This window comes from Callithrix jacchus, chromosome 7, assembly GCF_049354715.1.
Source record: "Callithrix jacchus isolate 240 chromosome 7, calJac240_pri, whole genome shotgun sequence".
Classification (NCBI taxonomy): Eukaryota; Metazoa; Chordata; class Mammalia; order Primates; family Cebidae; genus Callithrix; species Callithrix jacchus.
In genome coordinates this window covers 145,385,716-145,401,279 of record NC_133508.1, presented here as the reverse complement: position 1 = coordinate 145,401,279, position 15,564 = coordinate 145,385,716, and the positions used below count along the sequence as shown (strand labels likewise).

Here is a 15,564-nt window from a genome sequence, read left to right as displayed (position 1 = left end):
ATGGCCAATAAACATATGAAAAGTGATTCAACCTCATTAGCTATTTCATATTTTTTGGTACACCTATCTTTTAGAGATATACCTGTGAATGGAATAATTGGGTATGTGTTCATTCAGCATTAGAATTATTAAACAGTTTTCCAAAGTAGATATGCCTATTTATGTTCTCATCAGCAATGGTTTGTCAGCCTTTTAAACTTAAGCCATTAGATGTTTTTAAGTGGTAACTTGCTTTATAGTTTTAATTTGCTTTTTCTTGATGACTAATGTTGATCTTCGTATATTCTAGACACTAGTCCTTTGTCTGATAAGTGTTTTTCAAGTTTTTTTTTCAATCTATAACTTGTCTTTTCATCCTCTTATTAAATAGGGTCTTTTATAGAATAAAAGTTTTAAATTTTGATGAAATCCCTTTTATCATTTTTTTCTTTTTGATATTGTCTAAGACTCTTTGTTTAGCCCTGGACTCAATGATTTCTCATATTTTTTTTCTGAAAAGTTTATAGTTTTACATTCACATTCAAGTCTGTGATGGATTTTGAGGTTTTTTGTTTATTTCATAAGGTGTGAGACTTAGGTAAAGTTTCTTTTTTTTTTTTTTTCTTTTTGGCCTATGGATGTCCAGTTGCTTCAGTACCATTTTTGCTGAAAAGTCAGTTTCTCCACTGAGTTATTTCTATAGCAGCATCAGAAATCATTTGGATATGTTTGTGTTGATCAATTTCTTTGTTCTCTATTCTGTTCCATTGATCTATGTGTGTCTCCTTCCTTCAATACCGCACTCTCTTGATTACTGAACTTATATGGTGAGCCTTAACATTGGAAGAGTGATTCCTTCTGCTTTCTCCTTCTTCAACAAAATATTCTTAGCAATTCCACTTTCTAGTCCTTTTCATATAAATTTTAGAATAAGCCTGTCTATATCTACAGATAATGTTGCTGGGATTTTGATAGGAAGTATGTTAATTCTCTATATCAATTTGGGGAGAATTGAAATCTTTACTATTGTTGAGTCTTCTAAGCCGTAACCGTAATATGTCCTTTCAGTTATTTAGACCTTCTTTGATTTCTTTCGTCAGCGTTGTGTAGTTTTCTGGATGCAAGTCCCATTTTTTTTTGGTTAGATTTACACCCAAGTACTTTTTTTTTTTTTTAGCAATTATAAATGGTATTTATATTTTTAATTTTGATGTCCACATGTTCATTGCTAGTATGTAGGAATACAATGGGTGTTTCTATGTTTATTTTGTTTCCTGAAACCTAGGAGTCTTGTGTGCATGTGTGTGTATGGATGTGCAAATTCTTGGGGCTTGCTTTTTCATCCACAAATAGGACATTTTAATTTCTTTCTAATATGTATACCTTATATTTCCTTTTCTTCCCTTTTTGGGCAGACTAAAACTTCCAGCACTGTGATAAGTAAGAGTGACAAGTGCAGACATCCTTGTTGTGCTCCCAATCTTGAGAGGAAAGCATCTAGTATCTAGATTAAGTATGTTAATTGAGGTTTTCTATAGATGTTCTTTATCAAGTTGAGTGGTTCCCCTCTATTTCTATGTTTCTGAGAGGTTTTATCATGAATGGGTGTTGAGTCTTGGCAAATACTTCTGCATTGGTTGATATGATCATATGATTTTCTTCTTTACACTGTTAATATGTTAGATTACCTCAACTGTTTTTTGTATTTCGAAGGAGGCTTATGTCCCTGGAATAAACCCCACTTGATCGTGTGTGTAATTCTTTTTATATGTTGTTGAATTCTGTGTGTTAAAAATTTTTATGTCTGTATTCATAAGTAACATTGGTTTGTAGTTTTCTTTTTTTGTACTGTTTTGTGTCAGAATAATACTACCTTCATGAAATGAATTGGGAATCGTTCTCTATTCTGTTTGTTGGAAGAAATTGTGAAAACTGGTGTGAATTCTTAAAATGCTTGGTAGAATTCTCCAGTGAAATTATCTGGACCTGAGGATTTCTTTTCGGGGGTTTTTAAATTATGAATTCAATTTCCTTAATAGATATAAGGCAATTCAAATAATCAATTTCATATTGGGTGAGTTATGGTAGTTTGTTTTTTGAGGAATTTGTCCATTTCATCTAAATTGTCAAGTTTACGTTTGTAGAGGATTTTTTTTTCCTTATTCCTTTATGTTTGCAGGGTCTGTAGTGATTTTCTTCACTTCATTTCTAATGTTAGTAATTTGTGTATTTTTTTCCTCTTTGTCAGTCTCTCAAGAAGTTTGACAATTTTATTGATGTTTTCAAAGAATTAGCTCTGTTTCATTGATCTTTCTCCTTATATTTTTGTTTGCTTTTAATTTCATTGATTCATGTTTTTGTATTTATTATTTCCTTCTGCTTGCTCTAGGTTTATTTTGCTCTTCTCTTTATAGGATCTCGAAGTGGGAGCTTAGATTATTGATTTAAGACTTTAATTCTTTTCTGATGTTTGCATTTAGTGCTACACATTTCTCTCTTAGCTTTGTCCCACAAATCTTGATATGTTTTATTTTCATTTTCATTCCATTTCAATGTGTTTTTTGATTTCCCTGAGACAGCTTTTTGATCTATGGATTATTTTGAAGTGTGTTGTTTAGTTTCCAAGCATTTGGAGACTAACACTTATCTTACTTAACTTTCTGTTACTTGATTTTTAATTTGATTCCACTGTGATCAGGTAACACACTCTGCATGAATTCAATTCTTTTAAATATGTTGAGGTTGTTTTATGTCCTACAATATGTTCTATCTTGGCATATGTTCCATGGTTACTTGAAAAGAATGTATATATTCTACTGTTGATGGATGGAGTGTTATATAAATGTACCAATTTGAGTCGCTTGGTTGATGGTGTTGTTGAATCATTGAATCCTTGCTGATTGTCTCTCTAGTTGTTCTTTCAATCAGAGACGTTTTGCAGGCTCCAACTGTAATTGTGAATTTGTCTATTTTTCCTTTTGATTCTATGAATCTTTGCTACATGTACTTGCAGCTCTGTAACTTGGTATATATGTTTAGGATTGCTATTTTTTCTTGATGGATTAACTCATATTATGTACATTTCTATCTCTAAAGTCTTACAGTTCTCTGATATTAATATAGCCACTCCTGGTTTTCCTTGATCAATGTTTGCATGCTATTTCTTTTTATATCCTTTGATTTTCAACTTGCCTAGGTTATTTTCTTTGATGTGAGTTTTTTATAGACAGCATATAGTTGAGGCATGGTTTTAAATCCACGCTGTCAATTTCTGCTTTTAACTGTTATATTTAGATCATTACATTTAATGTAATTATTGAAATGTTGGGGCTTCTCATTTTATTTTTTTGTATTCTGTTTATTCTCTCTGTTTTCGTTACTGTTTTCTTTTTTCTGTCTTCCTGTGTATTGAATATTTTTTTAAAACTTCATTTTATCTACAGTGGTTTGGAGCATATCTCTTTGCTTGTGTGTGTGTGTATTTTTAAAATACATAAATAAAAATTTATCACAGTTTAAAATGTCATTTTACCAGTTTGAGTGAGATATAAAAATGCTGCCTTTCTTTAGGTCCCTTTACCTTCTTTATTTATAATTGTCTTATTTTATCAATGAATACTGAGAACCACAGCAGTGTTATAATTTTTCTTCAACTGTCAAACATTGTTTAAACACTTAAGAAGAAAGAGTATATTGTATTTACCCATATTATTGGTTATGGGGATCTTCCTTCTTTCCTAGTGTCTACGATTCCTTCTTTTGTTATTTCCTTTCTGTTCCGAGGACTTCCTTTAGTGATTCTTTTAGAGTAGATTTGCTGGCAACAAATCCTTTTCGTTTTCTTTCATCTGAGAATGTTTCAATTTCTCTTTCACTTTCGAAAGATATTTTCACTGGATTCTGGCCTCTATGAGTTGACAGTCTTTTCTTTCATCATTTGATAATTGTGCCACTTTCTTCTGTCCTCCATGATTTCTCATGAGAATCTGCTGCCATTTGAAATGTCCTGCTCCCATAAGTATGACGTCATTTCTTTCTCATTGCTTTCAATATTTTTTTCTCTGTCTGTACTTTTCAGTATTTTGGCAGTTCATCTAGGTGTGGATTTCATTGGAATGACCCTTTATGAGGTTTACTCAGCTTCTTGTATGTTTAGGTTTGTGTCTTGTCAAAGTTGAAGGTTTTCAGCTTCTATTTATTAAGTGCTTTCTCAGCTTTGTCCTCGTTCTCCTCTCCTTCTGGAACTGTTGACATGTGTGTTCGTTTTTCTGTTAGAGTCCCACAGCTCTCTGGGACTCTCTTCATCATTTTATTTTTAGTTTATTTTCTCTTAGCTGTTCAGATTGGGTAGTTTCTATTACTCCATCTTCCACTTCACAACTTCTCTCTTCTCTCCATTCTGCCATTTAACCTACTCACTGAATTTTACATTTTGGTTATTTACTATTCTAAACTTTCTATTTGGTTCTTCTTTATTTCTTTGCTGAAACTTCTTATTTTGTCAGTTGTTTCACGTGTCTTTGTAATTGTTAGGGCATTTTTATCACGGCTACTTTTAAATCTTTGTCAAATTATTGTAACATCTCTTATCTTGGTGTTGGCATTTAGCAATCATCTCTTTTCATTCAGTCAATGTCAACGTCAGAAAATGTCAACCTGGACATTTTCCTAGTATGTTGTGCAACCCTGGATCTTACTTAAACCTTCTGTTGTATCTGGCTTCTTACACTGCTCCAGAAGGGGAAGGTGGTGGCAGACGGGTTGGGGGGCAGGGGTGTGCCATGTTGCTGCTTACAGGTGGAGGCAGAAATCTGGATTCTGCACTCAGCCTCTGTTGATGTCCAAGCTTAAGGAGCTTCTTGTTGCTGGTGGATGGAAGTGGGAGTTCTGGCTTCCCCATCTGGTCTGCACTGACACCGTGATAGGGGTCACCTTACTGAAGGGTGTTGGTGAAAGTCTTCACTCTCCACTAGGCCCCCTGTGACACCACTCCAGCTGATAGGGGAGGGTTGCTGGTTACTACTGGTTGAGGTGGACTTCCGGGTTCCATCCACTATAATACCTTAGTGACGATTGGGGCTGAATTTGGGGGATCTCATTACCTGACTCCCAACTTAGCCTTCTTTGACACTTCTCTGATGGGTGACTGATGAAGGATATAGGGGTCCATGCCCACACAGCCTGGCAGGGTGGAAATCTAGCATCCTCTCTCAGTCCTTGCTGGCTGGCAGGTTTAGGGCCACAGTTTTTTTTCTGTGGGGTTTGGCTGGAGACAGTTGTTGAAACATTTTCTCTCTTACTAGGATAACCTTTTCCTGTTCCTTCGACTAGAGAGAGCAGGCTTTTATTGGAGCTTTAAAAAATCAGCTCTGGGCTGGGTGTGTTGGCTTACGCCTGTAATCCCAGCACTTTAGGAGGCTGAGGCTGGTGGATCACACGAGGTCAAGAGTTCTAGACCAGCATTACCGACATGGTAAAACCTCGTCTCTGCTAAAAGTACAAAAGTTAGCTGGGCATGGTATCATGTGCCTGTAATCCCAGCTACTTCAGAGGCCGAGGCAATTAATTGAACCCAGGAGGCAGAGGTTGCAGTGAGCCGAGATCGCCCCACCACGCTCCAGCCTGACAACAGAGTAAGACTCTGTCTCAAACACACACACACACGCGCACACACACACACACACACACACACCCCTCCCCCGCAGCCAAAAATCAGCTGTGTTGGAATTTTTGGATTATTGTCTTCTTCACCCCTACGACTGGGCAATATAAGGCAAAAAGAAAACCCAGGGAGCTCACCACCGCTTCGTTACTTAGGTCTCAAGGTTCCAACAAATCTGCCTTTTTGCTTTCTGTTTTTCAGGGTCTTGGTATGTTTCTGTAAAAAAAACAAAACAAAACTATATATATATATACACACACACACACACACACACACACACACACACACACGTATATATACATATATATATATGATTTTAAATTTTACTTATTGGGAAGAATACTCCAAATTAGAAAGTATGATGAATAAGAGAGTATAGAGGAGTCGTGTGACTTAAGTGTTATTTAAGGAAGCTTGGGTTGCAACAATGTGTAAGATGAATTGGGTGGTTGGAGACTGGAATCAGAGAGGCTGAAAAGGAGACTATTATCATCCATCTCAGGGAGACTGGTCTAGAACAAAAGAGGATAGACATTGGACTGCAGAGTTAGAGATGGATACCAGGGACATTTCAGGAAAAAAAGGCTTTGAAGACTAATGATCAGAGAGACGTAGAGTATGAAGTCAATGATGACGCAAAAGCATGAATAAGTAACATGTTCATTAAGCAAGAAATAAGAGGGTAAAATTGTTCTCTGTTAGGTTTTCACCTGTCAAAAATGACTGAACAAGTTAAAGTGATTGTATTCTTTTGAAGGTGAAAAGTTAATCAGTGCCTTTTAGATAATGTTAATTCCAGATCTCTGACTGTAGAAAGGCTGGTTTGTCATATCCTCCTAGTCCTTGAGGACCAAAATATGTCCAGGTGTTTGACTGCTGTGTCTTAAACAAGCAGTCCTCTTATTCACTGGCAGTAAGAGAGATGTTTATTAGCATCCTTTTGAGTTGTCGATGAATTTACGTATTGTCCAACCTCTCCTTTGTTACAGTCTGAAATTTTATATTTAAACTTTAAAGGATTTAAATAAAGCTCTCTATTTGCAAAACAACCAGCAGGTGTTTTTCTTCTATTTAAAGCTGAAGTTCTTAAACCAAAAATACCATGCTGAACCCCAGATGTGTCTTCTATCAAACATCTTCAAGGTTCTTAAAATGATGCAAAAATGCATCTTTTTGTTATTGAGCCAACTCTGGACTCAGCCTTCTCCGAGACAACCTTTAGAAGTATAGAGGTGGAGTCAGGCTGCTTTTACAATTTGGTTGATTCTATTTATTGAAGATTTACTGTGTGAATGATCCCCTGACCTTGGGTATCATTTTCTGTGGGGGATCATTATCTGTGAGGATCCCCTGACCTCGGGGATCAGGTTCTGTTAAAGCCTTCATCCATTATAAAGTGATCACTGAGGGACTAGTGTTGGGGTCCCGTGGGGATTTTCCGTTCCCAGAGATCCTTTACTTATGGGGCCCAATATGGCATTGTTTTTATTTTACATTTCTTCCTGAAACAGAGAGAACTCACATATAACCTGAATCTGGCTCCAACAGGAGGTTTTGTCTCTGTAAAGCAGAGCTTCCATTTTGAACAAGGTTATCTTTAAGAAGCACGATATTATGGTTGAGCTCTTTTTCATTCTGAAATCCATAAATCAAAAATTCTCCTGTTCTAGTTTATTACCATAGGTGTTTTTGTCAGCTTCTACTGAGTTGGATATTTGCAGCATTCTAACTTTGTTGCAAGCCTTTCTTTGTCTTCAGTGATTCTCAAGCATGAACGTGCCTAGGAATCATTTGGGGATCTTGTTCAGTGCAGTTTCTGATTCGGCAGGTCTGAGGTGAGACCTGAGAATAAGCGTTTCTAATAGGCTCCCAGGTGATGAGATGCTGCTGGTCCTTGAAGCACATTCAATAACAAGGGTGTTTGGCCTATCCTTACTCTGTATATAGCAACTTAGGCTACATCTTAATTTGGTGATGATAGCATTTGGTAAGTTTCACAATTGGATTGAGCTAGATCAGAAATTAATAGTTCAACCATTGCTTTTTTATTTCAGGAATTACCAAAAAGAAGATGAGAAACATCTGTTTAGAAAATGGGGCCGGGGGCGGTGGCTCACGCCTATAATCCCAGCACTTTGGGAGGCTGAGGCGGGTGGATCACAAGATCAAGAGATTAAGACCATCCTGGTCAACATGGTGAAACCCTGTCTCTACTAAAAATTCAAAAATTAGCTGGGCATGGTGGCACGTGCGTGTAGTCCCAGCTACTCAGAGACTGAGGCAGGAGCATTGCTTGAACCCAGGAGGCGGAGGTTGCGGTGAGCTGAGATCACGCCATTGTACTCCAGCCTGGGTAACAAGAGCGAAACTCCGTCTCTAAAAATAAAAGAAAATGGAAAAATGCTTGAAAAAGTTTAACAATAATGGTTTGTGTTTTAGATGAGATTGACTTCTACCATTTCCTTTTTTTAAAAATGTATTTTAAAAATTTCAATAGCTTTTGGGATACAGGTGGTTTTTGGTTGCATGGATGAATTATATAGTATGAACTCCAAGATTTTAGTGCATCCATCACCTGAGTAGTGTACACTGTACCCAATATGTAGTTTTAAAATCTTCCTTGCCCCCCACCCCACCTTCTCTGAGTCTCCACAGTCCATTATATCACTCTGTATGCCTTTGCCTACCTGTACTATTTCCTTTTATGGTTTTCTTTTAGATACATGGAGTAGGTCAAGGAATATAGGCCAAACTTTTAAAATTACCTATTTTAAGGATTTAAAATTTTGTGTTTCCTAAAATACAGAAATTATAATCTGAAATACTATACAAATCAGAATTTAACAAAACAAGAAACTGTGTTTTATTTATTAGAATTACAGGCATACTGTATAGGTTTGAGTTTGCACTACTTATTGAAAATGACATTTTCATATTAACACTCGGTTATGGTAGTTTCCAATTTTCTCTTCAACATTTACTGCTGCATTATCTGACCCATTTGTTGACTGCCAGTTGACACTGAAACTACTGACTAAGCAAAAGTAAAATCCTAATATGGGTTCAAGTATTAAGGATAATTAAATATGTATCAGAATATTTGGGAGTGGTTGCATCAGAAGTTTATTAAATACTCATGCCAGTTATTCCTCTAGATAGAAGACTGAATTTTTAATGTTTTATTATGGTAAAATATATGTATGCCATAAACCTTACAATTGTAACCATTATTATGTGTATAATTCAGTGACTTTAAGTATGTTCACAATGTTGTGCAGCTTTCCCCACTGTTTCCAGAATGTTTTCATCATTCCAGACAGAAACTTTGTACCCAATAAACAATAGATCCCCATACCTCCATTCCCCACCCAAGTCCCTGGAAACCTCTATTCTACTTTCTGACATTATGAATTTGCCTGTTCTAGCTACCTCATGTAAATGGAATCATTCAACATTTGTCCTTTTGTGTCTGGCTTATTTTACTCAGCATATTTTCTTTTTCTTTTTTTTGTTTTTTTGAGACGGAGTTTCGTGCTTGTTACCCAGGCTGGAGTGCAATGGCGCGATCTCGGCTCACCACAACCTCTGCCTCCTGGGTTCAAGCAATTCTCCTGCCTCAGCCTCCCAAGTAGCTGGGATTACAGGCACATGCCACCATGCCCAGCTAATTTTTGTATTTTGAGTAGAGACGGGGTTTCACCATGTTGACCTGGATGGTCTCGATCTGTTGACCTCGTGATCCACCCGCCTCGGCCTCCCAAAGTGCTGGGATTACAGGCTTGAACCACCACGCCCGGCCCACTCAGCATATTTTCAATGTTCATCCATGTTATAGTATGTATCAGAATTTCTTTTTGAGGCTGAATAATATTCCATTGTATGTATATGTCCCATTTTATTTAACCGTTTGTTTGTTGATGGGCGTTTGAGTTATTTTCACCTTTTGGTTATTGTGAATGATGCAACTATTATGAACATTGCTACATAAGTATCTGTTTGAATCCCTTGTTTCAGTGATTTTGGGTATATACCGAGAAGTGGAGTTGCTGGATCACGTGATAATTCTGTGTTTAACTTTCTGAGGAACTGTGAAACCATTTTCCACAGCAGCTGTACCATTTTTCATTGAGGGGTCCATTTTCTCTGTTTCCTTACCATGAATGGTTTTTGTTTGTTTTGTTTCGTGTGCTCTGAATAAAACTGTATGAAAAGGGTTAGAGATGGGAGAGATAAGTATTGTAAGTAGTAAAAAGGAAAGCAGCATGTATTAGGTTTAGTTATGAAGTTTGCATTTTGGGGTGACACACTAATGATCTAGCTTCTGATTGTAGGGTTCTACACGTAAACTAGATTTAGCTAGTTGAATCTTTCGGAGAATTCCCTTCCTCAGTTTTTTTCCTTCTAGCTTCATTTTCTTATATGTTTCACAATCAACTGCCTTCCCTTATACCTTCAGAATCTCTTAACATCTTCCTAGGGACTCTTCCACTTGTACTGCAACATTCAAAGAACTCCTGTAATACCTATTGCCTTCCCACCCCCTGCATCTTGGTTACTGCTTCCCACCTGTCCTCCTTTGATACCAAGTTAGACCATGCTGTTAGCTCACTTCTTTAGGCCAGGAACTGTCTCTGTTTCCATAATAGCTCTGGGCTAGTGGAATAGAAGGTACATAGAACAGATTGGTACTCAATGTCTAGAGTAGGTCTAGGCTGAGTTAGAAAGTAGGTTACATTTCTATTTGATGTGACCAAATAATGGCTTTGGATAGACTTTGGGGTCAGGGTTGGGTTTTTTGGGAAAATGTGTCCAGGATGGAAGAAGTGATGAAGATAAAGAGTTAGATTTGTGTGGAGATGGGATTAGGCTAGACTTAATGAAGTGAAGGAGGGCAGGTCAGCCACAAACAGAAGCAGCTGCACAATGACTTCCATTGTGTTCTGGACTCAAAACTACGAATATTCGCTCTAACAGTGCAACCAACTTGATTAGAGAAATATTAAAAGCATATTTATAAAAAGACCTGTGAAGGCTCAATATCATAATCCACTATAACTTAATTCACAATAAGCCAAGTATCTTAGTTATTTTCTTATATCCTATAAGACCTGACTGGCCTAAACCCAACTAACCCAGGGCCAGGACCTGGTTGAAAACAATGACCCCAGCACTGACTATACTTCTGAAGGCTCTGTCCAAACCAAGACACATCTCTTCCTGTCATTTTAAAGCACATGCTCCATTAGGAGAGGCTCAGTAAATTTCATGCTCTCTTAGAAAATGCACTATATTCTTGGAGAATATACTTTGAGCTGGTGTGTTAACTTCATAAGATTTGATTTTTAAATACTAAATACTTAAAAATACGTGTTTTACTTCTTTTGTTTGAGATGAGGCTTTTAGGGAGTAATAGACACCACAATAAAAGCTAGCGTGGTTTGCATTGTCAATAAAAAGGAGTTTGCGTGAAGTGCTGCTTTCTCTCTAGAAGCACTTGCGTACAGCATTGCTTAGCAACACACAGATCAGCTCTGACACCTTATTCATCTTTAATATTCAGGTTCAAATCAAGTCTTTCCAGAGATGGGACAAATTGCATCTTTCAAACCAAGCAAGTGAAAGTTGTCACTTTGTAATTTTCATCTTTAGATTGGCAGCAGCATCAGAATTTTCATTTTATAACTTCTTTTGGAGTTGGAACTTTTTTTTTCAACTAGCCTCTTAGGTCCTTCCTCTCCTCTGTTTCCACTTTGTTTTTTGTTTCTAAAGACCCTTAAAAGATCTTCCTTTTATTTTGGGATTTAATTTAAATTCCTTAAGATGGCACACAGGGTCCATCTCTCATAGCCTCTGCTTCAGCCAAGTTAAGCAATTTGTGTTCATAAACATGCAATTGTCTTTGATATCACTATTTTTTCAGCCCACATTGTTTTCTTTGCTTGGCAATACTCTTTGCTGGGTAAGTCCTGCTTATCTTTCCAGATACTTCTGGAATGTTGGGGAACTTCTCTTTGATTTTTTTCAGATTGAGTACGGGGCCACTTTTCCCAAGGTCCTGTGCAAATCCTGATTGTAGTGTTTATAATATTGGACTTCAGTTTTTTGCTTTTCTCATCCTAAACTAGAAATCCCTTCGTGAGAGACAAGGATTCAGTCTTTCCTCCTTATCCTGTCCTTCCTGTGTGTTTCATTTATCTGAATTTCTCACTATTTATGACAGAGCTGAATCTTCTATTTCTTTTAATAGTAGCTCTTTATAAATGGGAGTTTTGGCCTGAGGTCCAACACATTCATTTATGAATTTAACAGTTATTTTCTGAATTGTTCATTCTGTGTCAAGGGCTCTGCTGTTTGTTCACTACTACTTGGAGGCTATACGATTCAAGCATCAATCAGAATTAGTAGCTAAGGCATGCCAGTTTTAATACCTAGGTGTTGGGTGGATAGGAGCAGCAAACCACCATGGCACACGTTTACCTATGTAACAAACCTGCATGTCCTGCACATGTATCCCAGCCAGACTTAAAATAAAAATAATTCAAGTATCGGATAAGGAGTTATGCTAATTGCATGAAGTAGAAAGTCTGAAGGTATAAAAAATTAAAACAAGATTTTTTTTTTTTTTTTTTCCGAGATAGAGTTTTGCTCTTGTTGCCTAGGCTGGAGTACAGTGGTGCAGTGCAATCTCTCTGCAACCTCTGCCTCCCGGTTTCAAGTGATTCTCTTGCCTCAGCCTCCCAAATAGCTGGGATTACAGGCATATGCCACCATAAATGGTTAATTTTGTATTTTTTTTTTTTTTGAGACGGAGTTTCACTCTTGTTCCCCAGGCTGGAGTGCAATGGCGCAATCTCGGGTCACCGCAGCCTCCGCCCCCTGGGTTCAGTCAATTCTCCTGCCTCAGCCTCCTGAGTAGCTGGGATTACAGGCACGCGCCACCGTGCCCAGCTAATTTTTTGTAATTTTTAGTAGAGACGGGGTTTCACCATGTTGACCAGGATGGTCTCGATCTGTTGACCTCATGATCCACCCACCTCGGCCTCCCAAAGTGCTGGGATTACAGGCTTGAGCCACCGCGCCCGGCCTAATTTTGTATTTTTAGTAGAGATAGGATTTCACCATGTTGGTCAGGCTATTCTCGAACTCCTGACCCCAAGTGATCCACCCTCCTCAGCCTCCTAATGTGTTGGGATTACAGGCATGAGCCACTGCACCTGGCTGAAACAAGAATTTTTGAAGATGCCAAGTATAAGGGAGGCTACTTTATGGTTTTATAAAGTTTTCTCCAAAGGAAGAAATTTTTAAAAAGGTGTTTCCAATACATATTTTTACAGGTAGTATAAAATTTTAAAAGAAATGTTTAAAGAGGTGTTTCTAATACATATTTTATAGCCAGAAAAATTGACTCTGTGATATGCTACTCCCACCAATTTACGTATCCTAAGCTCAGAAAATACTTCTTGCTGGTTTGCTTCCAAAAAGTAACTTCTACCACGATAGAAAGCAGATACTGCCTCACTCACTAGTGAACTGGTGTTCATAAATTTCTGGAATTTTAATTTTATTCATATATATTTTAAACTCACCAGATTTTTGTCTTAATATTTAATCTATTAAAGAATATACTGGAAGTTTCTTAAGATAATTTAAACTCATTTCAATTTTAGAATGATGTTAGAAATGGGAAGTTAGTCTTATATGTGGACAACATATTTTACATCTAGAGCCTCAATAGTAGAAATTAGACCTAAAGATACTTCTTTTTCCCCTTTGCTTTATTTAGAAAATATTGAAAAATTCGCAAAAATAAAAGAAAAAACTGCATCTTATTTGAAAGTAGGGTAAGATATTATATTTTTAAAAAAGTCCCCCAACCTCCCAGTCTGACCTTATGCTGTTAATATTTTCACAGCTTTTCTACCGACTTCTAAAGGTGCCTTATAAGTACTGTTGTTAAAAATATATAGTGATGTGTTTTCTATGTTTTATAATAACAACTTTGAAGGTTCCTTTTCATACTTAACTTTCTTCTGCTTTGATCTTTATTTTTATTTTTTTGATCAGTTTCTTTTTTTACAAAAGCAAATGAGGCACATTGTTAAAAAAAAAGTCATAATGTAGACATTATGTACTAGAAAGTGAGTTTCCTTTATCACTATTCTGCAGGTAACTAGTAAATATCTTTGTGCACATTATTTTAGATAACTGTTAACTTTTTGTTAACATTATAACATTGTCCCTTCCTTTTTTAAACAAAAAAAATGGGATCACACTTTCTATACTCACTTATATTTTTCACTCATTAATTCTTCATTGTACAGCCTCTCTTCCCTGTTACCATGTGTAGGTCTGTCTCAGACTTTTTAGCAGCTACATAATATTTCACAGAATGAATTTGTAATCTAATAAGCTGGTTTTACATTAGGGTCTTTCCAGTATTTTGCCATTGCAAATAATGCTGCAACAAGCATTTTTGTACCTTGTACACAGTGTATATTTCTGTAGGATGATACATAGATGTGGAATTGCATGCTTGGAGGAGATTGCACATGTAAAATGTTGCTGTGATTTTAAGATTAATCTTTTCTTTAAGGCTTTAAACAGTACTTAACTATAAAGAAGAATGTTCTGATTTGAGAGTACACATTGTTTAAGAGGAGAGATGATTTCTTTTCCTGAAGGCATAGTGAAACTTTCAGGAAGGATTTTTTAGTTGTTTTGTTTTATCGTTTTTTTTTTTTCTTTTGGTGGGAGGAACTTTAACTTTTTAATTTCAGGGGTACATATGTAGACTTATTACGTAGGTAAGCTCATGTCATGGGGGTTTGTTTTACAGATTATTTTGTCACCCAAGTACTAAGCCTAGTAGCAAATAGTTATTTTTTCTGATCCCCTTTGTCCTCCCACCCTCCACCCTCAAGTAGGCTCCAGTATCTGTTGTTCTGTCTTTGTATCCATGAGTTCTCATCATTTAGCTGCCACTTATAACTGAGAACATGCCGTATTTGGTTTTCTGTTCCTGTGTTAGTTTGCTAAGGATAATGACCTCCAGCTCCATGTTCCCACAAATGACATGATCTCATTCTATTTTATGGCTGTATAGTATTCTACAGTGTATATGTACCATATTTTCTTTAATCTATCATTGATGGGCATTTAGGTTGATTCCTCGTCTTTGATATTGTGAATAGTGCTGCATGAACATTTGCCTGCATATGTCTTTATGGCAGAACAATTTATATTCCTCAAGGTATATTCTCAGTAATGGGATTGCTGGGACCAATGGCAATTCCGTTTCTCGCTCTTTGAGGAATTGCCACACTGCTTTCCACAATGGTTGAACTAATTTACACTCCCACCAACAGTGTAAAAGCATTCCTTTCTCTCCACAACCTCACTAGCATCTATTATTTTTTTAACTTTTTGATAATAGCCATTCTTACTAGTGGGAGGTAGTATCTTATTGTAGTTTTGATGTGCATTTCTCTAATGATTAGTGTTTTAACCTGAATTTTATATGATATGTGGAATCTTTGTAAGAAAGTATTACTCAATCCAGTTGCTTTTAAAAAAAATCTATGTTCTTACTGGTGGCATCTCCTCAATAATGCTATTATTTCATTCAATTTTAATATTTTTTATGATAAACCACAGTGTTGTTAGTTTAATTCTATTCTGTACAGTGTGTTATAGGATAAAAATAAAGTGATTCCTTTAAGATAGATTATCTTAAAGGAAATGTATGAAGGTGATCCCATCAATAAAAATAAAATCCTCAGAATGTTATTTTGCTCACATATTTTATCTTCGCATAACATTGAAAACAGTTGCGATTGTGCCTTACTGAATGAAAGAAACCTTATACATGAACTTCAAACACATTTTCTTTTCTAAGGAGAGGCTATAACCCTTGCTCTTTTCTA

General features: G+C 36.5%; 1 protein-coding gene across 12 annotated transcripts in view; it reads left to right on the top strand.

Moving 5' to 3' along the window:
* Positions 1 to 15,564, top strand: part of CDC14A (cell division cycle 14A) — a 194,244-nt gene that overhangs the window by 131,700 nt on the left and 46,980 nt on the right. The window lies entirely within an intron of this gene.